We start from the raw sequence: 27,538 nt of genomic DNA, 5'->3' as shown, positions 1-27,538 counted from the left end.
CCCCTCCCCGTGTCCTCAGGTCCATTCTCTACATCGGTGTCTTTATTCCTGTCCTGTCCCTAGGTTCTTCAGAACCTTTTTTTTTAAGATTCCATATATATGTGTTAGCATATGGTATTTGTTTTTCTCTTTCTGACTTACTTCACTCTGTATGACAGACTCTAGGTCCATCTACCTTACTACAAATAACTCAAATTTCGTTTATTTTCATGGCTGAGTAATATTCCATTGTATATATGTGCCACATCTTCTTTATCCATTCATCTGTCGACGGGCACTTAGATTGCTTCCATGTCCTGGCTATTGTAAATAGAGCTGCAATGAACATTGCAAGAAATGACTTTTCCAGATTTAGGTCCTCGAAATCTCCCTCTACATGCTGGGTAGAGAATTGGGTAATGATTGGAAGGGGCAATAGAAGAAGTGGGGGTCTGGTTTTATAGTCAAGGCAAGCAACCAGCCGGGAAGCAGAGATGGTGTGAAGTGGATAGATTCTTAATATCTTTTTGAGGAAACAGGGTTGAGAGCTGCTGGCTGGAGTGGCGGGGGGAGGGAGGGGACGAAGCAGGGACCCCACTGATACTGGACACCGGCCTAAGTCAGAGAATGCCAGGGAGGCTGGTGGGTCACAGGACGATTGCACACTCCCAGGGGGATAGTGGGATCATTTATTAGTTCATATTTGTCTGTATATTCTCTCAGAAAAGAGCCTTTATAATCCTCAAATGAAGCATGAAATTTTGAGCTGAAAGAGGCCATGTAGTGCAAATGAAGACGGAAATGGTTAGGATGGGTGGACCAGGGCCATTAGTCAATTACCAGGAGCTGGAACGTCAGCATCTCTCAGAGAGTGGGCACATCTGGTGGTCACAGAGAGTCTTTCAATGGCCAATCTCTGACTCCAGCTGAGATGGGTTCTTTTATTTCAACCTTAAAATAAAAGCCCTTTCCGTGAAGACAGTAGGGTACCTACCATCAGGTTAATTTCTTCAAAAAGGAAGAAAGAACAAAAGGGCATATGGAAGGCGTCTTAGGCAGACTATCAGTGATTCTGATAGTACTCACTCAGGCATTATTTAAACCTGAGGCAACTTCAACAGTCTTCAGAGATGTTCTCACAGCTGTGTGTGCACTGGGAAGAAAGGTAAGACTGGGGAGTGCCGGGAGGCCTGGGGAAGGGTAGGAGAGGCCAAACATTCCTCCCAGGAAGCGAGGCCGACAGACCAAGATTAGATGGAAGTGTCACCTTCTGGACATTTGATATTTGCCCCTCTCTTTTATCTGAACATTCTTTTCCGGTGGCTCAGACAAAGCATCAAAAGTGATATTAAAATGCTAGTTAGGAAACATCACCTGCAACAAACCCTGTTCATCAAAATGTTAGCGCTCTCTCCGGGGGCCTCGTGTTGGGTTTGTCAACAAGCTGAGGCCATGGAGCTGGGCCTCCGTGAGGCCCAAGAGCATGATTTAATTAATATCCTACCCATAATACCTTGCTGGGTTTATGCAAACAAATCCCTGTCACTCCTCACCTTAGGATTTACCCTCTCCTTGATGCAAGTGTTTATTTACACACAGTTTGACCTCATCATGATGTTCAGCAGATGTGGGTCTTACTTATTTGCATTGTTTTGTGACAGTTGCAAAATTCATTAGCAGCTCAGGGAGAAATCCTCTGTGGACTGCCCCAAAGATAGGTGAAGTAAGAGGGTTCACACTAATTAATCCTCCCTCTTCGGCAATGCTGGATATTAATGATAACATAGTGCCCCTCTCAGAAACTGCCTGGATCCGTTCAAAATCTTGTGGTCGCAAGTGACAGAAACGGACTCTTGGCTACCTTGGGCAGAAGGGAATGTGATGGGATGCTATTGGGAGTTTAGAGCAATGAGGGAAGGCAGGAAACCTAGTCAGGAACCCAGCTGGGCAGCAGGCACTCTAGAGGTCAGGATGGGGACCACTCCTGGGGCAAATGAAATCTCCTCCAAGCCCTCTTCTTGCTTTGTGTCACCCTGCTCACCATTTGAGATTCTCCCGGAAGATTAGGGCCCCCGCCTGCCCTTTGATGGATTAAGGTAGTGAAGGAGAGAGCTCATTGGCTTCCATAGGGAGTGGACAGGCCCCTTGATTATCCCCCCTCTCACCACTCACACAACATGACATGGGAGAGGAAATTACCCACAAGCAAAACCGGCGGGCGGCTAGAAGAGGGAAGCGGGCGTGCAGGGCCATGGTGCAAGAATACCCAGCACGCTCCCTGTTGTCGGTAAGCCAAGGCCAGTTTCCAAGCCCTGTAGGCATCGAATGTTTTGCTGCAAAATGTCATATGGAAGAAGAAAATGAGAGGAACTGGGCTTATTCCACTCAACAAAGAAGGCTCAGGTTGGGATGGGGTAATGGCGTATGAGCCCACCATCTCTCTGTGAAGGCAAAAGCATTGTTGGGCTGGGGACTTTTGCTCATTCCTCAGACCAACTTAATTGTAAGACGTGTGGTGTGGGGACTGTCATCCCGTTTTACACAGTCGAGAAAGATGGGCCTTACTCCTCACGCTTTTCACTCTGTGGCAAGCTACTTCTCCAGGAGGAACTTTCCCTTGACAAGTACTTATCTGGAAAATACCGGCCAGCTTGTTTGCAGCTAAGCCCAAAGCTAAAATCGAAAAGATGGGCTTTCTGACAGACGTACTGATCAGGCAACCAAGTGATAAAATGACCTCATACATTCAACACGCTTTTACTGCGTATCTGCGATGTGCAGTCGAGAGAAGAGCGGGAAGAGGGTTTTATGGGCAGCGTTTAAGAGCAAGGCAGGTGGAGACGGAGGCTTCTCGAGTCCCTGGGTTGTCCTGGGGCAGGCGCCCCTTCCTCCTCTGCAGCCGCTGATCCCCGGCACAGGGGGCGTCTTGTCTGTAAGAGTCCGAGGGGGCACAGCAATGACTGCAAAGGCTCATCAGACAAGGGTACTTTCGTTGAAGGTCAAGGCTGAGGATGGGGCTGAGGAATGGAAGGACCTTGAAGTCCCGAAGGCAGAAAGGGCAGGGCTGGGCCAGCCCTGAGCACACTCTGTCCTTTCCACTTGAGAAGACTTCTTGGAAGGAAGCAAGGTTTTGGAAGCTTTTGAGAGCAAAGAAGAGGACATGGTAGATAGCCCGGAGGGAAAGGGACCGTCCCCTCTGCCTCCTCGCCAGCTCCCAGGGCTTCCAATCCCCTCAGCATGATGACGACTTCCAAATGTGGATCTCATGGCCAGACCACTCTTTGACTCCAGACTTACACATCCAACAGTCTCAAAATCCACAGGATAGAGGTGTATTTCTCACTCACGCAAATGTCCAGAGGTAGGCAGTTCAGGGTGGGGTTGGCCATTCTTCTCCAAGAAATCCACAGGGACCCAGCCTCCTTCTATCTTGTTTCATCTTCAGTGGTCACTTCTCAAGGTCACTTTATGGTCCAAAATGGCTGCTGTGGCTCCAGTTATCACATTCACATTCCAGGCTGCAGGAAAGATGAGGGTAAGCCTCCTCCCTTTAAGGGCACTTCCTAGAAGTTGTGCATATCATTTCCACTTATATCTACTGGCCAAAACTTACTGGTTATAGCTAGCTGTAAGGAATGCTGGGAAATGTTGCCTTTATCCCAAGTAGCCACGTGGTCAGTTAAAATTTGCGGTTTTGACTATTAATAAGGAAAAAGAGATTAGGGTTCAAACCCCTAGGAGTCTCTGCCAGAACCCCAATCTAAATGGGGTTCTTTTCTTATTTGTTTCCATAGCTTTCTCCACCCCTCCTTCAATAATTCATCCCATTTGTACTGGCTTAGAGTCTATTTACATTGCTAGAATTTTGAGCTACCTGATGGCAGTGATCTGACCAGTTTTGATCTTTTCTTCATTTCCAGTGCCTAGGCAGTGGAGTGAAATTTGCCTCTCACGTGGGTTCCCACAGCATAGGGGACATACTTATGTTACAGCAATCGCAAGAATGCAGTGTGTGTGTGTGTGTGTGTGCGTGTGTGTATGTGTGTGTGAATTTTTCTTTTTATTGGGTTATAGGAAATGTCACCTTGGACTATGCCCCCCAGGGAATGTCTACCCTAATCTTCCTGGAATGGTTTTTGTGTTGTGGTGTTTTTTAAATTGAGGTTTTAAATTAAAAAGAATACATTTTTATCATTTAAACATTAATAATGCAGATATTTTACTGTAAAAACTGAAGCTCGGGACTTCCCTGGTGGCGCAGTGGTTAAGAATCCGCCTGCCAATCCAGGGGACACAAGTTCGATCCCTGGTCTGGGAAGATCCCACATACCGTGGAGCAACTAAGCCCATGCGCCGCAACTACTGAGCCTGTGCTCTACAGCCTGTGAGCCACAACCACTGAGCCCGCGTGCTGCAACTACTGAAGCCCGTGCACCTAGAGCCCGTGCTCTGCAACAAGAGAAGCCACCGCAATGAGAAAGCCTGCGCACCGCAACGAAGAGTAGCCCCCGCTCGCCGCAACTAGAGAAAGCCCGCACGCAGCAACAAAGACCCAACGCAGCCAAAAAAAAAAAAAAGACAAAAAGTGAAGCTCTCTAGGGGTAGACAACTGAATTGTTCATGCCTTCTCTATCCCTCCCTACTCTTTGCTCTGCCCCTTGACGTTGGGGCTTGGCCATTGACCTGCTTTGGTCAATGAGATGTTAGCAGAAATGAAGCAAACAGCACCCTGAAACGTGATTGTGCGGTCATGCATTCCCTCTAGTGTTGCTGCCATCACTGTGAGAAGAGCTCCCCCAAGGAAATGGCCACCCCTTCAGGTGGCCCATGACAGCAGACCTGACCCAGTCTGAAGAAGAGTTTTCCAGCAGAGTCCAGGCCAGATCAGCCAACCCACAGTCAACCCACAGATATGTGAGTATGAGCTGTTGTAAATCACTGAGGTTTGGGGCTGTTTGTTACGGTAGCAGTGGCTGACTAATACACTCCCCTTCCCCTGCCTCTCTCACTCCATTTTTACTCCTCAAAGGTAATTGTGTTCACGTCCTCTCAGACCCTTACTCTGCTTGTACACACGTATTTCTGTGTATGTAACTACCTCTGTGACTAAACTATGAACTTCTTAAAAGCTGGACTGGATCTTATTTATTTTTACTTTTTCCCCTTGGAACAGTGATTGAAAATACAGCAGAGTGGGAAGACAGGTTTTGGCACATACAATTTCTACTCAGTAATGTACTAGCTGTGTGACCTTGGCTAAGCCATGTGACTTTGCTGTGCCTCACTCCTTTTATCTGTGATGTGGGAATATGAAAATCTACCTGACATGGTTGTAGGGAGGATTCTAATTTGTAAGCGTGACTCTCCTAGCAGGGCACCTGGCGAAGAGCGTGCACTAAAGAGCTGGCATCTTTTCGAGTAGGTACAGAATACTTGTATGTTGCTGTTTAAGCGGATGCGCCTGAGATAAATAAAGAGCTGGTGCGGACAATGCGGTGGTTCAGGTCTCTCGAGCGATGGAAGTCTCCGTCCAGCCTTGAGCGCCCTCCTTGTCTCGTCACTGTTCTTTGCTTTGAGTGCATCTAACCTCACAGCCAAGTTTCATGAGAGAACAAGCAGCTTGTCCTTTGGGTGTCAGCTGAGGGAATGGAAAGTGCATACTGGTCCACCCATCAGGAGCCCTGGGCTCTGGGGGTTACCTCAGTCCATTGGGCAAACCACTCAGCTGTCATTGCTTGAGCCCAACACCAGCCCACGAGCCACGGTGATGCCGTTATCCCCACTTTGCTGATGAGGAAACTGAGGCATGGAAAGGTTTGATGACTTACCAAACAACACAACATCAATAACTGGCAGCGACAAGAGCAGACTCGTAACCTAGTGTTTTCCTACTATACCTCACTGCCTCCCAGACTGTCAGGAAAATTATGTCATCTGACCCAAGAATTCTCCTCTGGAAGCTCCTCCCAGCCTGTCTATTTGAAGATAAAAACAACCACAAATTCAGTTTACATCTTCTTTTATTCCCTAGCCTATTTGAGCCAAGGCTGAATGGTGCCAATTTGCCTATGGTGGTTTTTATGATGTGGGCTGGGTTCACTGGGGACTGCTCTGAAACCATCAAATTCGTTTCAATTAGAAGTGTAACTTAATGTCCAATTTTCCAACCAGATTCCCTGGGTAAAAGAAGACCATTTTGTTTGCTGAGCTGCGTCAACCCGATGCACACTATTTCTGGGTACCAATTATGCCCAGTTGTGCGCCCCGGCTAAGGCATTTTCTCCAAGTTAAAGGGAGGCACAACTCAATCAAAAGAGAGGTGGGAGAATCAGCATGGAAAATGGGGGCATGTGTGAAATTTGAACCAGGGTAGATCAGTTCCAGAACGTTGCCCAGGGATTCCTAAAAAGAACCCAGGGAAAAGTAAATAGATCTCATCCTTATTAACACTCCAAGCCCTTAAATGAGTCCTGATGTTAATCCCTAAGAGATGCCTAAATGCCTATTTCAAATTGTTGCCCCACTTGTCTTATAAAACAACTTGTACTTCTTTTTATTCTCTCCATTTTCAAAAATCAAGGAAATTCCTTTTGCAGTCTAGGGCCAAGGAACAACCCAGGCCTGGCTTTGATTACTGAAAGCTGGAGAATTTTGAGTGAAAGCTGCAGCCGGCTGCCAGCCTTGTTATTAGCAATAAGCATCAAGCCGTTCTCGGGAGATCAGGGGCCTTTTGAGGATGTCTGACAGCGGCCCGTACTTCCCCTCGACAGCACCTGCAGTCACCGCTGGAGGTATGGGCCTGTCCAGAACTCCATTTCTCCTGGCTGAATCGGCAGCTGTAACCCACAGAGAAATAACCCCTTATGTTTGTATAATATCTACCTACAAGCGACTCCAATTGCCATCCTCCTGTTTAAGATTCTACAACGGTTCCCCATTGTCCCTCAGAGCAAGTCCAAGTGCCTGGGCTTATTTTTCTAGGTCTTGTGACAACAGACCTCACCTCAGTTATGCAGGGGCTTTTTTCTTTTCTTTCTTTTTTTTTAATAAACAGCTTTCCAGGCCAGACATTCTTCTGCAGCCTGCGAGGGTTATTATGGAGGGAGTAGAAAGATCTCCAGAGCTGGAAGGCTTGGTTCAAACCCCAGCTCTACCCCAACTATAGGACCAGGGCAGGCAAGTTACACTCTTTACCCAGGAATCAGTTCTTTTCTTGTGTAGAAAACGATGCATTCCGAGTAGATGATCTAATCTAGCATGTCCTTCGACAATCTGAAATCTTACAATTTTCCTCTCCATCGACTGTCTTTTTCTTCACTTCTCGCCTCTGTCTTAGAGGTTGGACGAGCTAAGATGTTTGCTTCCCAGCCTCTCTTTCAGCTGTCAGTGGCCAAGTGATGCAGTTCTGGCTGACAAGGCACAGGGAGGTCTGCTGGGGTGGCGGATGGCTGTGGCGCCCCACGTCACATGCCCTTAGCCCGCCTCTGATTTCAGCAGCAGCTGCAGTGGACGGTTTCGTGTCCTTTGGACTCACTTCACGCAGACAGCATCTAACTTCCAGTGTGCACTGTGCACCTTCTCGCTCCTTACTCTGGGGCTTCTCTGATGCTATGTAAGCTCACTGGACCTGCACACAAGTAAATCCTGGAGGTGTGGGGTTCATGCTCTTGGAGTCGACCCTCAGTCAATGGGGGACAGGGCCTGGTGGGGAGATGCTCCAGCCGCCTTCAGGGGTGGACAGGTACCCCTGCCTTTCAGGGGTACACTTCTGGGAGGCATTGCATACACCTCTCTGGAGGTCCAGGTGGAACTGAGCCCCCATTACCCATGGCAGCAAACTCCTTAGCAGACCTTCCTGTCTTTTTTTCCTTCCCTCTCTTACTCTCTGTTCTTCCTCTTCTGCTTTCCAGGAATCAGCTGCCGAATAAACTAGGCGTGCACAAGTCTTTGTTTTGGGCTTTGATTTTGCAACAACCCAAACTAAAATAGCTGGCATCACCTTCTCTCTTTCTTCTGTCTTGAATGCAGATGCAGATGTGATGGCTGGAGCCAAGCAGCCTTTTGGGGACCAGCGTGAGGGAAAGCCTAAGAAAGTGGCAGAAATGTCACCTCTGACATATTTGAGTGACTGAATCAACACCAGCAACTGGCAACTTGTAGATTTCTTGTTATATGAAACTTACCCCTATTTATTTAAGCTATCGCTACTTGGATATTTTCTGACTTATAATTGAACACAATCCTAATCGATATATTAGTTTTGCTCCAATATACTATAATCATTTTTAATCTCTGTGTCTTTGATCATGTTGTTCTCTTTACCTGAAACACCCCCTCCACTCCTTTCTGTTGTTCTACATTGTCTTTTTCTTTTATGAATCAGATGGGGGGACAAGGGGAAGATGGCGGAAGAGTAAGACGCGGAGATCACCTTCCTCCCCACAGATACACCAGAAATACATCTACACGTGGAACAACTCCTACAGAACACCTACTGAACACTGGCAGAAGACCTCAGACCTCCCAAAAGGCAAGAAACTCCCCACGTACTGGGTAGGGCAAAAGAATAAACAGAGACAAAAGAATAGGGATGGGACCTGTACCAGTGGGAGGGAGTTGTGAAGGAGGAAAGGTTTCCACACACTAGGAGCCCCTTCACGGGCGGAGACTACGGGTGGCGGAGGGGGGAAGCTTCGGAGCCGTGGAGGAGAGCACAGCAACGGGGGTGCGGAGGGCAAAGCGATGGATACTCACCTCCTCCTAACACCTTCCCTGAAAAGAACTATGGTCTTTTGCCTTCTATAAAATTCTTTAATACCTTTGTATATGGAGAGCCAAATGCAATCTTGTTTTCACCACTAGGTTACCCTACTTCCATCCAGCATTCATTAGACATTCTCTTGCAACGTATTTATTGATGTATGTGGACTCTATCCTCTGTTAAGGTGTTATCAGTTTTGTATATCTCACCGCAGGAAGCATTGACCTTCGTACATATACTGTTGCAATAATAATTGTAGTTAACAATGATCCTGCGCTCACTGTGGGCTAGGCACTGTGCTAACCTCATTTGTAGCATTGACTTACTGAGTTTTCACAACAGCCCTGCAAAGCAGTGTGATATCCCCATTTTTCAGATGAGGAAACTGAGACCCAGTGAGGTGGAGACACTAGCCCAAGTTCCCACAGCTTAGGAAGTCACGGAGCTGTGATTTCCACCTTGGTCTTTTTCCCTGCAAGGCCCAACTGCAAGAGCTCCCCTCTTCTGTGAGTCATGGATTTTAACCTGCATGAGGAATGGGTGTAAGGAAGGTTTGCAGAGGGAGCATTTTACTAAGAATCAGACTACCTGGGCCCTTGTACCCGCTTTGCTGGTTACTTTGTCATATAAACTCAACGAAGTGGCTTCACAGCTCTGAGTTTCAAAATCCACATTTACAAGTTGGGGATAAAAATAACTCCAGTTCTCACCTGAAGAGACTTTTGTGGGGATGGCATGAGTTCGAGTATGTAACAGTCTTTTGTGAACAGCGAGCGAAGCAGCTGGAGACAGAGGTGATGGGTGATATGGTGGAGATGGTATTGAGACCAATACTGGGTGGCAACACGTGGGCCTCAGTGACACCAAATCACAAAGTGATTCCAAATAGTCCAATTCTCATTGTGGAGAAGGTTAAGGATTATTACCTCAAGCAGTTACTTTCGAGTATATTTTCCTTTCTACCAGAGTGCTACATCATACAAGTCTGTCTAAACGAATTTAAAAGTACAATAAAAATTCTAAGTGGTACAAAAGCATGGTGTTATAATTTAAATGGTGGCATATTTGCCCTGATTGGTACATAAAATATTGGAAGGTCTTATAACTGATGTATCTCAGATTCAGTGAAATACCCCTGCCACAAAGGAAACATGTAAGGGTCATGAGAACATGTAATGAGGCATCTTACCTTATCTGGAGTCTCAGGGAGGGCTTCCCTCAGGAAGTGACATTAAGGTCCATGCAAGGAGAGGAAGCCGGGAAAGGACCACTGAAGTTTCCTAGAAAGGAGGAAAGGAAAATATAGCCCCCATTTCATCCTCTCACGGGATTTCCCTACCTGTGTCTTCGGCAGGCCGGACTAGCAGCTCCCTTACATGCAGTTCAAGGCCAGCTGTGTTGTATTTGGTGCTGATCCTGCTTCTTAACCTGGGGATGAATGACACTGGCTGAGGCAAGGAGAACGCAGCTTTTTGCCTCAATTTGCTGCTCCTAACCCTGTGCCCGATTCTGACATTGATTTCTCAGATCTTCAGCCTTCTTTTGGTCTGGGGCTTCATTTCTGTGAGCTTATGACCTGACAGCATCACTAGAAGAAGGATTTTTGAAATGCTGCTTTGCAGCAGTGGGAAGGGATTGCTGATCGTGGGCACATACAGAAAAGGGTCAACCCGAGACTCTGGAGGTCTCCAAAGTGAATTTCAAACCGAGAACTAGGTGAAGGTGAAAACAAAACAAAATGGCATCTTTGTAATACACAGACAACAACAGACTAACCAATAAGCAGCCGGTTGTAAAAGGAGGGAGTTGGCCTGATGCCATCTAAGATCTCTGCTAGTCTCGTATTCTACAATTATGAACAACACATAGCAGTGGCATCGGACATGAAGGCAAAGAGTCCATGCCACGTGGGTTTAGAAATCACACCAACACTCGAGTCTGCGGTCGGGTCTGGGAGGTGACACGTGTGAAAGAATTAGACAAATTCTAATTTGTCTAGTTTCTCAATTCTCCTTGAGAAACCGCTACAAGGAGAGCCAATGGGAATTCACAGAGGGAGAGTTCAGCTTGGGATGGATGGAATGCTGTCAGTCAGCTATTGCCACAATAATTCTGGGTAGCTGCCCCATGCTCCCCTTACAAAATCTCAGTGACGTGTAACAATAATCATTGATTTCATTACTAGGTCTGCAAGTTTCGGCTACCCTGGCCGGGCTCAGCTTGTTATCAGCTGATGTGGTGTGACTGAGGTCACTTGGCTCTGCTCCTTTCATCTTTCTTCCTCTCACTGGCTGGCCCAGGCACGTTCTGCTGACAATAGTTTTGGTCCAAGAGCACACATGGAAGCATTGTATCACTCTGCTACCTTCCCAGAAGACGAAGAAGGCCATCTGCGGAGTGAGCTTCGATAGCTTAGAAGATGTGCTGCCCCCGAGCTGAGGGACTGTTTTCTTCACACCTAAACTTGTCATCACGTGGTCCAGCAGAGGATCACCGAGCCGCTTCCACAGCAGTCTGCACAAGTGGTTTGCATGCTAACCTCCAGAATGTTCCAGCCTCGTCAGATAATTTCGGGGTCAGTGGAGAAGGGGAGGTGACACTTCAGGCTTTGACTCTGCATGGGGATGCAATACGATAACCCTTCATGGTGATTCTGGTCTGATTTTCTGAATTAATGCTCAAGAACTATTTCAGACCGAGTTTAGGCACCACCCCAGTTCTGCTGGTGCCCATCTCTCCCTCCCTCTAGCCCTTGGGCACCTGCGTTTGTCAGGCAGAGCAGCCTCAGTGACCACTCCCGTCCCTGCGCTTGTGAAGTACCTCACTGGGCTTCAGCCTGGCCTCTCGCTGCCACGTCTCCAGCACCAGGTCTAAACCACAAAGGCTTTGGTTTCCCTAGAAGCTTCTGGAGATGCTGAAGAACACAGCCTGGCGGTGTGGGGGAGTTAACACCTTCTGGGGTGAGCTGTGACAAGGAAGGGACAAGTGGCAGGAAGGGACTGGCTTCACGGCCCTCCTACTCCCATCAGAGTTCCAGATGCAGTGGTTCCACAGAGCTTCTTTTTTTTTTTTAACGTCTTTATTGGAGTATAATTGCTTTACAATGGTGTGTTAGTTTCTGCTTTATAACAAAGTGAATCAGTTATACATATACATATGTTCCCATATCTCCTCCCTCTTGCGTCTCCCTCCCTCCCACCCTCCCTATCCCACCCCTCTAGGTGGTCACAAAGCACCGAGCTGATCTCCCTGTGCTATGCGGCTGCTTCCCACTAGCTATCTACCTTACGTTTGGTAGTGTATATATGTCCATGCCACTCTCTCACTTTGTCCCAGCTTACCCTTCCCCCTCCCCATGTCCTCAAGTCCATTCTCTACATCTGCATCTTTGAAGGCCATTATTCAGCCTATCACGAGGCCTGTTCTTCCCTCTCTAGCGGAGCTATTTCACGCACCAGCCCCAGAATGTTTCCTAGCACCCCCTGCCCATGTCCTAATCGTACCCCTTCAGTACTTAACATTTTTGTGCATGCCAGCGCTTTCCAACTGCCTCCACCTGCTTCTCTCTCTGCCTGAAGGCTTTTGGCCACTGGGGCCTGCTCTGCCTGTGTATATGGCCGGGGGCGGGACGGGGGGAGAAGTCAAAGAACTGACGTCCCCTCCCGCCCTTCCCTCTCAACCCTGAGAGCAAGGCCTTAAGCAATGCCTGACAGCATCTGGTGGATCAATACCCCAGCTCTCTTGTTCCTTGGTTGGGATAACTGAGGTGTGTCCTACACTGCCCCCCAGAGGTCCACAGTGGGATTGCTCTCCGGTTGCTCACAGTGATAAGTAGCTTGGTAACACTCCCTTTGTTGGCTACCTTCCCTGCCCTGTCTCTCTTACTCCACTCTCCTACTGGCATGTTCTAGAATTATCCCCCAAATAAACTACTTGCACTTGAATCCTTGCCTCTAAACTAAGACACTCATCTTGCAAATATTTCTCCCAAGGCTTGTTCATGCAGTTCTCCTGCCTGAAATGTCCCTTTTCTTCTCATGCCCAACTGCTCATCTTTCTAAACCCTCTGTACCTACCAATCTCTCCTCTTCCTGCCCATCCCAAGTGATCACAATAGGCTATTATCTGTACAAATAATCGAGAGAGACAGCGTGGCATAAAGGTTAAAACAGTGGATTCTGAAGCTAGACTATATGGATTCAAAACCTTCTCCACCACTTACTGAGTGATGGTGAGCAGGTTACTTAATCTCTACAAGCCTCGACATGGGGGTGGTAATTGAACCTACCTCCTGGGCTCGCTGTAAGAAACAGATGCTAGCAGAGGCAGCCTTCTTAGTACGGCACTGGGCACATAGCAAACACCTAGGAAGTGGTGGTTATTGTTGGTCACTTTAACAAGTTAGTATCCAGTGCACTTTTAGCATTGCACGAGCCTCTTTCATATACGTATCAAATGGGTAGTCAAACAATTAATTCTGAGGAGAGTTCAATAGCATTTTCTCCTCTGGAAGGCAAGTTCTTTGAAAGCAGGGACCAGTCTGTGTTTACCTCTGCTTATACACAGTGCCTGGAGTGGTGAATTGGTGTTTGACTCTCTCTCTCTCTATATATAATTATTTATTTTTGGCTGCATTGGGTCTTCGTTGCCGCGCGCAGGCTATCTCTAGTTGCGGCGAGCAGGGGCTACTCTTCGTTGTGGTGTGCAGGCTTCTCACTGCGGTGGCTTCTCTTATTGCGGAGCACGGGCTCTAGGCACACGGGCTTCAGTAGTTGTGGCACGAGGGCTCAGTAGTTGTGGCACACAGGCTTAGGTGCTCCGTGGCATGTGGGATCTTCCCGGACCAGGGCTCAAACCTGTGTCCCCTGCATTGGCAGGCGGACTCTTAACCACTGCACCACCAGGGAAGCCCTGACAATATTTTTAAATGAATATTATATCTAAAGGACAGAAGGAGAAAGGAGAAGGGTCTGAAAAAGGACGAGGGAGGAAGGGACCACATGGGGAAATACAGTCAGCTTCTTTGTAGCTCTCCCTGGAGCTCATCGGATGCCTGAGAGGGCAGGCTGAGTGGGGCAAACAGCCAGGAAGCCCTGGGCAGCAATGAGAACCAGTTTTGCCTCTGGCCCTGTGATAGACAGGGATGTGCCACTGCTCAGATCCCGCGGCAAGGAAGGGCTCCCTGCCCAGCTGCGAGGCGCGTGGTCAGCACACAGCCTCTAGCTGCCAGCTCCTTCGGGGAGCATCTCCGCTGCCAAGAGCTGTCTGGCCTGAAGTCATGCCTTTCCCCAGGGTGGGCCACGTCATTTCTGCCCAACGTGAGACTTCCTACGGGCAATCCTTGTCCAGAGCACCCCACTGGGTTGGCCGAGTCTGGTGCACATGGCAGCTAGACCCTCCCTTCCCACCTGCCCCCCCCCCCACTCCTGCTTCCTTCCCGTTTTCCACAGGTGTTGATCTCAGACAAACTTCTTGACCCACAAACTCCACCTCTGCTTCCACAAAGCACAACCTGTGATGGGAACAAAGACTCGACCTCCTTCCAAGTTCAAGTTAGTGCTTGAGGCTCTCTTTGGAAGTTCAGGGACCCAGAACCACCTTCTTGTTTTCTTCTCTGGCAGTTTAACTCCTCAGTGATGTTAAGTGTCCTGACTTAAGCCTGGGAATGTTCTGAGCTCACTGTCCTTTGGCCCAGACAAAGAGAGCTGTTTATCTTTCAACTTCACTTAGAACGGTAAATAAAAAAACCTCATTAATTCAGACTGTTCTTATTTGGAATTTGTGATGATCCAGAGAGGGGCCCCCATGGATGTCTGTTTACTTTTGCACTATCAGGGGAAAAAGAGCCCGCCAGGCCAATGGCGACAGTGAGCACGATTGTAAAGGAACCATTTCAACAACTTTGAGGAAAAACACCCTTCTCTCGCTTTAAAAGCATCAGTTTACAGGCAGAAATTCAGGTGACATTCTTATCAGTTTATGGATCTCAAAATACTTTTTAAAGCAACCCATTGGTGGTCTAGTTGGCATCACTCTATGTTAAATTCAGTTGATTGAGCTCCCATTCCCTGTGGAGCATGAGATAGGTCCTGTGGGATGTACTGAGATGAAAACAATGCAATCTCTACGCACGAGGAGTTTACAATCACAGTGGATGCTATCACCGCATTAAATTTTTTTGTTTCGTATTTCTTCTCAAATGTTTAAAAGTGTTCCGTAAATATCTAGTCCCAGCCTCAAGCCTGGTATATACTAGCTATACAGTAAGTACTTGTTAAACCAGAGAACTCTGAGTCAGACTGTCCTCCCCCACTCACTGGTCACCCGGCACCTGAAGAATTTGGTCCCTAGAGCCCCAGCAGGTTGCATGTTCCCTCCTGTTACATCGAGGAATGCCTCATATAGCTCGCTCACTCTCCCAAGGCTGTACACATCACAGAGGAAATCCTCGCCCACAACAGTCAGCTGTGATCTCAACCTTTTTGAAAAAGGCCCCTGTTTAAAATGGCAGTCGTGACCTTGGCTCTTCGCGCTTTGCGGGGACAGGGCTGGCTGGGTTTCTGGCCTGAGGCTCAGCCTGCAGGCACCCAGAACTTCCAGACAATTACCATTCCCCTGGAATTGCCCTCACTCCTGATTGCTATTGGTTAATTAAAGAAACCTAGGCTCCAGACTATATTACCCACTCATATGTCACATCCGATGTAACTAACGAGTTTTCAGCAGAACAGGGTTTTGTGTGTGTGTGTGTGTGTGTGTGCGCGCGTGTGTGTGTGTGTGTGTGCGGCGATGTTGTTAAATTTGATGCACAGTGCTTCTCTCCACAGAGAGGGGTTCCCTTTCTCCCCTGTGACTTTTCAGCCACTGTACAAATGCTTGAGCTCTGCCAGCTGTAATTCTGCAAACTTTCTAGTGTCACCTAAGAGGTTTTTACCTTAATCACGCCACCTTGACTTTTTTTTGCACTTAGTAACTCCTCACCCAAAGAGCCTCAAACACGTCCTAAACTCTCTAACTATTACCAGTTTAGAGAGATAGTTCTCTTCCCTTCTGGCAGAGCAGACGACTAAAACACCTGGTTTAATGAGACTCATCTAGTCAGAATTGAGTCTGTTCTATTTAATTCAATTCAATAAGAGTCCAGCACCAACCTAGGTGCTTTGGGGATGGTAAACAGAGACAGGGTCCCTGCTCTCAAGGTATGGTCTTGTTGGAGAAATAATAGAAGATTTCTATAACATTTGCAGAACAATATACAGTTGACCCTTGAACAACATGGGTTTGAACTGCACAGGTCCGCTTATAGGTGGATTCTTTTCGGTAAATGCGTACTACAGTACTGTGTGATCCGAGATTGGTTGAATCTGCGGGTGCAGAACCGCAGATACAGAGGGCTGAGTGTAAAGTTCTATGCAGATTTTCGACTGCGTGGGGGTCAGAGCCCCTAAGCCCCCCACCCCCCGTTGTTCACGGGTCAAACGTAATTCATTCATTCATGCAAAAAAACATTTATTGAGCATTGTATTAGTTAAGGTAAGGGCTCAGGCGCTGTAAGAAAAAGGACCCCTAGTGCAGTGACTTACAAAACAGAGGAATTCATCTGTCTCTCACGTAACAGTTCTAAGGTCAGTGGTCCAGATTTGCAGGGCAGCTCAGTTCTATGTGGTTCTTCAGGAACCTGAGATCCTTTGCTGTTGGGCCCTTCCACCCACTAGGGTGCTGCTCTCATCTGTAAGGTCAGCGCCTGGTCAGGGGCACATTTGTGTCCTAGCTTGGGGGAAGGTGAAAGGGGAATTTCAGGGCCAGCAGTTTTTCAAGCGAGTGAGGCAAAGTTCCACACACATCTTCCACTTTCATTCCATCGGGGATGACTTAATTGCACGGCCATATCTAGCTGCAAGGGAGGCTGGAAATGGCAATTCGACTTGGGTGCCTATGTGTCCAAGGAGGAAAGGAAGAACGGACTTCGAAGAGCAACCAATAGTGTCCCATAAGCATATCCTGTATGCCAGAGACTTCCAGATCCCACAGTCACAGCAATGATCAAGAAGACATGGCACTGATCTCAGAGAACTTAGATTCCAAGGGGAAAGAGAACGATGAATCGACTACTAAAACAGTTTTGAAGTAGGATGGTACCCAGCTCTGATACCAGGGTCTGCATTCTTAAGCATTTTCCTCTACGAGCCCCGGACTTTCTGTCTTTTCAAACACTTTTGCTTAACATTTGCCAAAGATTTCCCAAGCTCAGGATAAAATCCAGGTTTTGTTATAGCAGCACCCTGGGAGAGCTGGCCCTGCCTGCCTAGTTTAGTTTCCCCGGGCAGATTGCCCTCACACCCTTGGCTTCAGTCGTGATGAACTACTTGTAGTTTCCCGAAAGCAGACAATCCTTTCATCCTTCTATGCCTTTGCCCAGGCTCTTCCGTCTGTCTATAACGCCCTCCCATGAACAGTGCCTGGTACCTCTCCCTATCCCCTCACCCCTTACCAGCCCAGATGGCCTTGAAGTCCAAGCAATTAGACTTGCTGCTTTCACTCTCTTCCCATCATATCCCGTGCATGTCTCAGTGAGGCACGGGACTTTGTGTGAGGTGATGGAAAACACCCAGCCTTGGCAATCAGACAGATGAGTCCAAATTCTAGCTTCACCACCCACCGTAACCTCATGAAGGTACCAGATTTCTCTGCCTGGAGATAACTCTGTGAAGGGGGATGGGCTTGGTTCAAACTGGGTTTCTTTATGCAGTGCCAGGAACCGAGCAGATGCTCAGGAAAGGGCTGTTTCTATATGGCCTTCATATGTCTGGCTCCCTTACGATAGGGTGAGCTTGTTGAAGCAAGGACTCCACTTCAGGGTCCCGGGGTCTGGAGCAAAGGAGGTACTGGATTCCCGTCTGTGAGATGAATAGATGGCTTAATAATGTTAATTCATACTAAGATGTGGATTAATTACTTTATTCTGTCTCTTTCAGGGGCATTTATATTTTTCAAAGGACCACAGGAGGCTAGAAATGTTTCATCCAAAGAAATGACTTTCCAGTGGAATTTTAGACAAGCAATTTTGTAGCAAAAGAACCTGGGTTCTTGCAAATTCCAGCAATTCACCAGTTATCCTTCCCAGCTACTGCTGAGTTCCATCTTAAGCAGGGGACTGACATCCACCTCTGGCAAACCATTCTGTCCTCTTCCCCACCAGGGAAGCACCTAACTGCTTCGTGCCCTGCTCCCAGTCAGAGCGTGAAAAGACATCAGGATAATTAATTTACATGGAACTTTCCAATACTGGGGCCTGGGGAAAGGACACCTTGGGGGAGGGGTTAGAAGACCTAGGTGCCCTGTCCCTCGCCAGCTGTGTGACTTTCCCAAAGCCCCTCTAGTCTCTGAGCTTCAGTTCACCCATCTGCAAACTAAAGTGGCCCATTAGGACAGGTGGTGTTTAAGGTCCGATGGGACATCCTGGGTCCCGCGATGAGGCTGTGTCGATACAAGGAAGCGTCCTCCACTTGGCTCATTCCTCAAAAGGCCACAATTGGCACATTCAGGAACCAAGTGGCTTCAGACAGAAGCCATGTGTGCTCAGCAACACCAAGGATGCTGCAGAGACGGCATTTCCCCACGGCCCAGAACCACAGAGTGCCAGCTCGCCATGCCCCGCTCCACGGCCCGCCTCTCCTCCACCCTCCCCGATGACTGCAGCCAAGGCCGAGATCTCTGGTTACAACTCTTGCTTTTCTTTCCTGTCCAGCCCCAGGCCTGCCTCCTGAGCCCATCCCCTGCCAGTGGACTCTGTCCTCCTCTCCTATAATGCTTCATTCAGGCACACGTCAGCCTCGCTAATTATTATTCAGCCCGAACACCTCCGACACATTGGCATTTTCATTGATTCAAATTAAGAGTCAGACTAATAATTAAGGCAAACTGTCCCTCCCCCATCCTCACCCCCTGACTGATGGATTCTTAGTGTCAAAACATTAACCTTTAGGTTTGGGACCTTGACGCCTTCAAACCCCATAAGCACCTGACAAGCAAGCAAACTATAGAACCTTTCCCTAAATCAGCTCTTTCTATCTCGACGGTCTTTATTTGTCTATGCAAATAGATATTTATCTTGGGAAAGAAAAAAACCTTATATTCTAAAGGACACATATACAGAGAACCAACCCACCTATCACTGCAAAGGTGGAATTTGAAAGCCATTTAGCAGCTCCTCTGCCCCTCCTGAATAGGATTGAAGGCGCTCCACTGAATACCTGAAAGAAACCCTACGGGCAGTATGGAGACCCCATTAGGAACTCTGTCAGACCCAGGGTGCGGGACCAGATTCTTCTGAGCATGAATGAGGTGTGTCAGTTGTCTGTTGCTGGGTAACCAACCACCCTCATCATTAGTGGCTTAAAACAGTAGCAGCTCACTCCATTGCTCACGATTCTGCAATGTGAACAGAGCTGGGTGGGGAAGACTCATCTCCACTTCATGTGGTATCAACTGGGGGGGCTCCACTAGGGAAGATCCATGTTCGAGATGGCCCGCTCATGTGGCTGGCGAGTTGGTGCTCGCTGCCAGCTGGGAGCTCAGCCGGGGCTGTGGTCCAGAGCCTCCGTGCTCCTCCGCACGGCCTCTCTAGATGGTTTGGGCTTCTCCAAACATGGCAGCTAGGTTCTGAGACGGAATGGAGAAGCAGGGAAGGCAAGCCCCAGTGTGCGAGCAATTATTAAGCTTTCGCTTGCCTCATGCTTGCAGCCGTCCCGTTAGCCAAAGCCAGTCATATAGCCAATCCCCAAGTCAGTGTGGGAGGGGACTCCACAAAGAAGGCAAGACATTGGGGGAGGAGAAGACAAACGTACAGTCTACCACAGATGGTAACTGAGGAGGAAACCCTAAAATTAACTTTGCAAAAACACAACACTACATACCTTATAATTCAAAAAAATTTTTAAGCAACTGCTAACCAATCATCTCTTTCAAATTGGAAAAAAGGCAGATCGGTTGAGTTCCTCCTGGTTTTCTCATTTATAACACGAAGGAGTCTGATGGCACTGGGATCTCCAAGGTCCATGTGGTTTCAACGTGCCGTGACTCCTTAACCAAGTGACTCTGTCCTGTCTCTCAAATTCCCCATCAGCTCCTACGTGGGAGCACGGTTCTCATGCTGCAGTGTCAAGATATGGAAGAGATAAAACCTGCTAGATGTTTGAGTTAAAAACAGAAGCCTCTAAATGTATGGAATGAGAGCTGGCAGGGAGCTAAGCCATCACCTGGCCACCCCCTCATCCGAGAGGGGGCAAGAAGCCGAGGCCCCCTCTCTCTGTCTCCACTGTCTCTCTGCTGGGTCTCTGTCTTTGCTCACTCCGTGTTTCTCTATGTGCTTCCTCTGCATCTCTCTTCACCTGGTGTTTGGTCTCTTTCTCTGTGTCCTCCATCTCCGTCTCTCTCTTTGATCCTTTCTGATTCGTGCAATCTCATTCCTCTCTCTATGTGACTCTGTCTCTCCCCACGTGTCTCATTGTGTGTGTGTGTGTGTGTGTGTGTGTCTGTCTGTCTGTCTTTCTCGCATCTTCTTTCTATCTTCTCAGGGTTTCACACGCCTGAGTCACTCTCTGGCAAGATGTCTTCTCACATCCCGGCGTCTACACTTGGCTGCCCTGCACGGTTGGACTTGAATCCCTGCCCCGCCAGCTGCCAACAGGTGGCTCTGGGCCTCTGTCTGGCGGCTCCTCTGTGGGCAGGCTTGCTGTTCACAGCTGGTTTGCCATCCAGACCCTTCCAAGACTGGCATCAAGAGTGAAGCTGGAGGGCTGATGTCTCTCGGGGCAACTCAGTGCTGGAAGCCAAGTGCAAATGCGAGGGCAGAGAACACACATATGCAAAGCACACACTCAGACACACCCTCACACGTACAAAGTTTGGTGGATGCAATGACCAGCCGCCCAGCTCCCCCATCATGGAAGGACTTGTTGCCCAGCTACTGGGAGTGTCAACAGCGAAGTGGACACCCTCCAGCTGTGGACACCCTCCGTCCCTTCAGAGATGGCCTCAGTGGCAGAGAGCACCTCGCCCGAGGGCACACCCCTTGCTGGGCGGCCCGTATCTGGTGGTGGATTGATACAGAATTTTTGGCCTTCTCAACCCGTCTCTGAAGGACCATTGTAGCTCCCCAGCGCCCAGTGGACTTGACCAAGGCTGTCATCAGGTCCGCTTCACAGCAGCTTGTCAGCTCCATGTGCCCACTCTTGCTTCCTTCTCTTCCCATCCTTTCCCCAGATGTTGATCCCAAGGTCTCTCCTTAATTAACATGCTGCCTGCTAAACTCAGTCTCCAAGTTTGCTTCCCAGGAAACCCAGCTGGTGACACTCATAGTCTCTCTCTCTCTCTCTCTCTCTCTCCCCACCCTCCCCTAATTTTCTTCTCTCCCTGATGCCTACAACATACCTTTCTCCTTGGAGCTCTCCTTTGTCATTTGCTGAAGCCCTGTTCCCCAGGCAACTCATCTCGCCTGTGTTTCTGGTCCCACAGTCCCGGCAGCGTGCTTTAGCCCTTGCGGTTGTCTCTCAGATGGCGTGAGAATCTTCAGTGGTTCCCTGCTTTGCATTTTCCTCATCAGTACCGTAGAAAGAACACCAGCTCAGGAGGGGAGAGGCCCAGCTTCAAGACTGACTGCATCACTAACCACCTGTGGCACCTCGTGCAAATCATTCCCAAACCCTGTGCCTCAGTTTCCTTGTCTGTAGAAGGAGGTTCCCCTGAAGTCTCCCACACAGGGTGAGAGATGGCCCTTGTGTTTGTGCTGTGCTGTGTTACATAATCCTTAGTTCTATTAAGTGTATCAAGTGGGTCCTTGAGTTCATGTGACAATTTTTCCCTTTATTCTCTTTCTTAGTCTTTCACCTATTGGTTCTCTGATTGTTTACAGGCAATGGAACCCTCACCATAATGCCTGATTTGATTCCCGCAGCCATCCTGTGAATTCCCGCAGCCATCCTCTTCTACAGATGGGAGCATGGAAGTTCAAGGGGTGGAGAATCTATTTAAGGTCGCGTGGCAAGTGAATGTTGGTGTAAGATCTAAACCTGGGTTTGATCGTGTCCAAAGCCCATGCCTCGCAAGAGGGAGATAAGTCCCCCCAGTGTCATGAACAACACCATGGGCTAGGATAGGACCAATCTGTGGATGTGAATCCCAGAAATCCTAGGGGAGAGATGATGACCTTGCTACTTTCTTGGAAACTTGGTTCTAGTCTATTTACTACCCAAGAGCCAGGGGTAAGCGAAAAAGGATCTCGGCTCAGGAACCCTGAGATCTAACCAAAGTTCTGCCTTTAACCAGTTGCAGATCTCTTAAATGCAGTGGGTTTCCATGCTGTCATGGGGTAAAGAGCTGTATGCTCTCTGAGAACCCACCGTTCCAGTTCTCAAATGCAGGTCTCTCACTGCAATGCCTGCTCTCTACTCTCTGGCTTTCCAAATCCCACTCATCCCTCAGCGTGTAGCCCCAATCTTATCATCCCAGAGTTGTTCCCATTGACTTCATTCTGCTCTGACCTCCTCCATTTCTGGCTACCTGGGAGCCCTAACTCTTCCCACATTCATTTAGATGCTTATTCCTGTGCCACGGGCAGAGTACGAGGAGCTCACCTGTGGACTCTGACCTACATTTAAATCTAGACTCTGGAATGTATCTGCTGTGTGACTTTGGGTGAGTCATCTAACCTCTCTGAACTTCAGTTTCCTCTTTGTAAAGTGATGACACTGCCTATTTCACGGGGTGATTGTGAGAAAATGAGATAATGCTGTTATGTATGGAAAACTTCAAGGTATTGTATGTATCGACACCTCTGCCACTTACCAGCTGTGTGTCCTTGGGCAAGTTATTCAACCTCTCTGTGCCTCCATTTCTTATGTGAAAATGGGGGTAATAATAGTACCTATCTTAGGGGACAGCAGTGAGTATTGAATGAATTACTAAAATTAAAGCACTGGAAACAGTGTCAGCCACTTAGCAGGTGATAGTTTATGAGGTCCTTACAAAACACATGGAAGGCCAGTGGAGAGCGGGAGTCCTCTTTGAGAGCTGGGGAAGCTGAGGCCCCGGGAAGCTTGTACACACTGACTCACTGGCTATCGGCTGCTTCCTTCGACTCTACCCTCACCTCCTTCACAGCCCTTGGTCTCGCCCTGGTCTGTGCCAGCAGAGGCTGGCTTCAGGGAGCTCACGTGTTACAGGCTCCGGCAGAGCTGGAAACACCAACGTGTGTGTGTGTGTGTATCTTCTGCACCCCACTGGTTTCGAATGGGAGGCGCTCAAGGAGAAAAAGGCGATGCTTCAGCACGAGTGCACACAGACAGCCCAGGCAACCACGCAACCAGGAATTCTGGGCCCATCGGGTGGTCTAGTAGCAGGAGCTTTGGGAGGGTACACTCTGCCCTCCCCTCCCTTTGTCGCATTTTGCAGGTGCCCAGTTCACGCGCTCTCCCTGCACACAGATGGTGCCTCTCCCACCATACAGACAACGCAAACCCGGCTCTCTCCCGTCCGTGACAGCTTCTAGAGCCCCAGGGACACACAGGTGTGTTAATCCTGATCCCATTTGGTAGCATCTCTCTGTCCTTGGCTCCTTGTCCCTTAAAACCTGTGATAAGGGATAAGGGGACTGCAGTCGGAGAGAGTGGGAGAGAGAGAGAGAGAGAGAGAGACAGGAAGAAACGTCCCATAAAAGAATAAGGAAAAAGGACATCGAAGTGTGGATCAAAAGGGAGGATCAAACTCCCCTGATCTAAAGTCAAGGTCGGGAAAGAGAGGAGACAATTGTAATTTCTGCTTTTTGGTAGAAAGAAGACCCGACATCGATAGCGGGTTCCTACAGCCCCGAGTAAATCTGGCAGAGAGAGTGAGAGACTGGGGGCTTGTGTGTGGCTGTAATGAGGACATTCATGTCGCTAGTGCCGAGGGAAGAAGGAAGGACGAAGTGGAACTCTCCGAGTGCGTTCTATTGATAGATCTAAATCGAACACAGGAAATGGCCCTCGCCACGGGGATACAGTAACTCGGAAGGCAGCCATGGGACTCAGAGTGTGTGCAGGAGAGCATGCTGTTAACTCAGGACCGCAGGACATCGCACTGGGTTTTCTGCCAGAAAGCGGAGGCTATCATTGTGTACCTGTCTTTTTTTTGGCCATGCTGCACGGCATGCAGGATCTTAGTTCCGGGACCAGACCATGGATCGAACCCAGGTCCCCTGCACTGGAAATGCAGAGTCCTAACCACTGGACTGCCAGGCAATTCCCCCTCCCTCTCTTTTTTAACACTGCATTTAGACCCCGGAAAAGCTTTATCCTCCCTCTTGGTGTACGCGTTCACTTGTCATTAATGCAACAGCTACTGAGGCCGCTGTGAGAGGCAGGCACCAGGGAAGCACAGATAAATAAGACACCAGCCACGGGCTCCAGGAGTCCCCGGTCAGGAGGGGAAAACAGAGACATCTTCAGATAAACTGCCTACATGGCAGAGAGAGATGCAGAATGACGTGGATGTGCTCGTGTGCCATTCAACCTCAGGGACTCAATGCCCAAGAGCCAGAAACTCGGTGACAGTACTCGGCGTCACCTGTGTGGTTAGAGGGAATGCAAAGACTTTGACATACTCGCACACACCAACAGCCCTCTGTGAAAGATGAGGTTCCCTTCGAGAGGCCTGGAGATGGGACGGACTTGTTCAAGGAAGCGGGTTGAGGCTTGTGTGCATTTATCCAGGGCTGCACATCGGTCTGGAATGGGCTGGTGGCCACCAGAGCTTTGGAGCTGGCCGTGCTGCCTGGGAGAGTGAGGCCGGGCCAGAGGTCGTATGGAGTCAGAGGTTGTCCACCTGGGCAGGGGAAGTGGTGTCTTCTGGTGGGGTGATCTGAGGGCTACAGGACAGTCCCTAGATAGCTCCTCCCCTACACGCACCTCTGTGTTGTAATATCCAAAACGTCAATGAGAGAGAAATACTTCCCCTGAGCTTTTAACAAAGAATATCTTTCTTCTGCAGAGGACTTCCTGTCTTGAGCCCCAAGAGCATTTACTCTGGCTGCCTCTGACATCAGCTCCCTCGATGCCCAGGGCCTCTTAGGGCACTCAGTTTGTAGTGAAGGGGACTCCTGGGGGTAGGATGCGGTGAGGATAACCACGGAGGCGTTAGCAGCTTCTTAGACCTCCTTTTTGAAGCCTCAAGGGGATCGGAAGAGAACAGAGCGGCAGCTAAAGTGGCAGGTTCTAGAAGTGCAGAGGAGGAGCCGCCCCATCGCCTTGAGCAACGCTGCCTCTGGGCTGTTGTGATTTAAGAGAGGGGCTTACGAATGCTCATCAGGTGGACTGCTGTGGGCTCAGGATGTGCTATTTTTTTAGAGACAAGTTAGTTATGGTGTCAAAATGTTGAAAGGAAGTGGGGCATCAGCTCATGGTGGTTTCTTCCAGTGGAAACCCTTTTATTTTTATGTGTCAGTGTGGGGGTGAGTATGTGTGACAGATGCTGATAGGTGTTTAGGCAAAGTCTGTCCCCTTTTTTGCCTTGCTAATAGAACCTTGGTTTGTTTGGTGGCAATGTGCTCAATCTCAGGGAATAAATCATGATTAGACCCAGATGACGAGAGCAATTCTGTTTTCTTTCACAATTGACTGGTACTTTATGACCAGGTATGGCCAATAAGAGGTAAAAGGATCTGTGATGGAGGAATACTGGGAAACACTATTCCCTAAATGAAACAGTTGGCCACAGGAGAGTAAGGGCTTTTACCTCTTCCTTGCTTCCTGAGTTGTATGCTGACACGTGAGGATGATGCATGAGGCTGCAGCAGCCATTCTGAGGCCATGAGGCAGCAAACCTGAGGATAAAAGTATTGGGCTGAGGACTGTGCCGTGGATGGGCTTTCGTGGTCTTGTTAAATTGCTGAACCAACCTTGCAACTGCCCACAGCCAGACTACTTGTTAAGTAAGCCATAGGTGTACTCATGGCAAAGGTCACTGTTAGGCAGATTTTTTTCTGTTGTACTGAAATATATCCTAATTGTTACTTCATACTGATGACGGAAATCGGGCACCAGAGTGATCAATAAGTTGAAAACGTGTACTGTGAATTCTGCCAGATGGTAAAGTACAAACTGTTCTCTGCTTAGGTGACGTGCTGAGCTTTACTGACACCAAATCTATTTGTAGATCAATTGATATCTATCGCCTTCCATTGTGACACAGCCCAGGACAGTAGAAAGTTCAATGGAATGGTGTCAAGAGAGCCAAGTTTGGGTCCCAGGTCTGTCATCTTGGGCCTCAGTTCCCTCGTTTCATGGAAGAAACAAAAGGGGTTGAATTGATTCAGGGTCTCCTGACATTCAACCTGGCAGTGATCCGGGACAAATTTTCCAGACTGCAAATTTACCACTGAAAACGTTTACTTCTTCAAATCTATAAAATTCATCTTTAATGTCTTTAATGTGAATTAATGTTTTATTTCAGTGAGAAAAGAAATGAATGGGAAAGAGTTTAAATAGATTTCCACTGTTTATTGAAGAATTTAATAAATATACAACTATAGAATTTTAATTGATCCATGGTGGAGAATTTAGAGAGCTTGCCCCTCCTTTGTATAGTTTGTGTTGGGAAACACTGAACTAGATAGATCTTTAAGACTCCTTCCAGCACTAGCATTCTGGGTCTAAATAGAAAAATGTGTTGGAGTTCTTTGCTGATACAGAGAGCCAAAATGGCAACCTCGGTGGTGTTCTAGTTTCAGAGGGCCAGGGCAAAAGCACTTGGGACAGGAACTGGCATGGCATCCCAGATTCCTGCCTCTCGTTCAAGCCCACATTGCCTTTCTAGGTCAGGGAGCTTTTTGCCAATATCATGTTTTACTCATGACCCCGAGTGAAAATCTGAACACATTGTTCTGTGGAAGTAAAGCAGAAAACTCCAATTTCAGAAACTTGTCAGATCCTGGCCTGTGGAGAGCCATCACTTAGGCCCTTCTAATTCTCATTTTAATAGGACAGGATCAATGGTTGAGGGTCAGATTGTCAAATACTGGAACACTGTTTCCTGAGCACTGCTATAGGCTCTGTGCTGTGTGAAGACATGAGCCTTCTGCTCTAGGCTGTCAGCATATGCATACTCTAAAGAAGTTGATACTACGAGAAGCCCAATCCCATCTTTTCCGGACAAGAGGAAAGCAGTTGATGGTTCCATAAATGGACAGATATGATTATTTTGCTCTGGAGTGGCACTGTTCTCTGATTTGATGAAAGCAGACATGATGAGCATATCTCAGTGACTGTTGAGGCTTCTCCCTTTCAGTGTGGCCTCAGAGAGCCTCTTGGACTGAGTTGTCTTGACTCAGAACCACTGCTGAGTTTTGGAAACAGGACCCAATATTCCCAGCGTCTCCCCACGACAGCCCAGGGGTATCTGATTTCATTGAGTCAAGGATTCAACACATCTTCATTTTTCATCACAGGACCTTCTGCAGCCAGCCAATCTGGAGTCCCGGTGAGTTCACTGCATTCTTTATCCCAGGGCCAGCTTCGTAGAAGATATTCTATCGGTTCTGCTGTATGTCGGTCTGACCCTCAATCATAAGGTGAAGCAAGAAGACGATGCTGGTTGAATACATGTGTGTCTGTTTCGGGGTGAGGGAATGGCTTAAGAGAAAAAGGAACTGGATCAGAAATTGAGTTAGACTCAAAGAATGTTGCAGGTAGAGAAGGTCAGCACACCATCTTTCCATGTGGGGAAAGCCTTCCTGAGAGTGAAACTAAGGCCAAGGAAAGCAGT

General features: G+C 48.3%; 1 long non-coding RNA gene across 1 annotated transcript; it reads right to left on the bottom strand.

Moving 5' to 3' along the window:
* Positions 1-245: 245 nt before the first annotated feature.
* Positions 246-21,264, bottom strand: LOC113611959 (uncharacterized). The gene is made up of 3 exons (XR_003429668.1): positions 21,173-21,264; positions 9,930-10,020; positions 246-3,497 (listed from the first exon to the last, which is right to left on the bottom strand). It is a non-coding gene; the product is annotated as an uncharacterized LOC113611959 (long non-coding RNA).
* Positions 21,265-27,538: the final 6,274 nt, after the last annotated feature.

Source organism: Aethalodelphis obliquidens, unplaced genomic scaffold (assembly GCF_003676395.1).
Source record: "Aethalodelphis obliquidens isolate GAN/ISIS:26980383/991018 unplaced genomic scaffold, ASM367639v1 scaffold71, whole genome shotgun sequence".
In the NCBI taxonomy this organism is placed as follows: Eukaryota; Metazoa; Chordata; class Mammalia; order Artiodactyla; family Delphinidae; genus Aethalodelphis; species Aethalodelphis obliquidens.
Note: the sequence above shows the minus strand (reverse complement) of the source record. Positions and strands in the feature narration are given on the sequence as shown.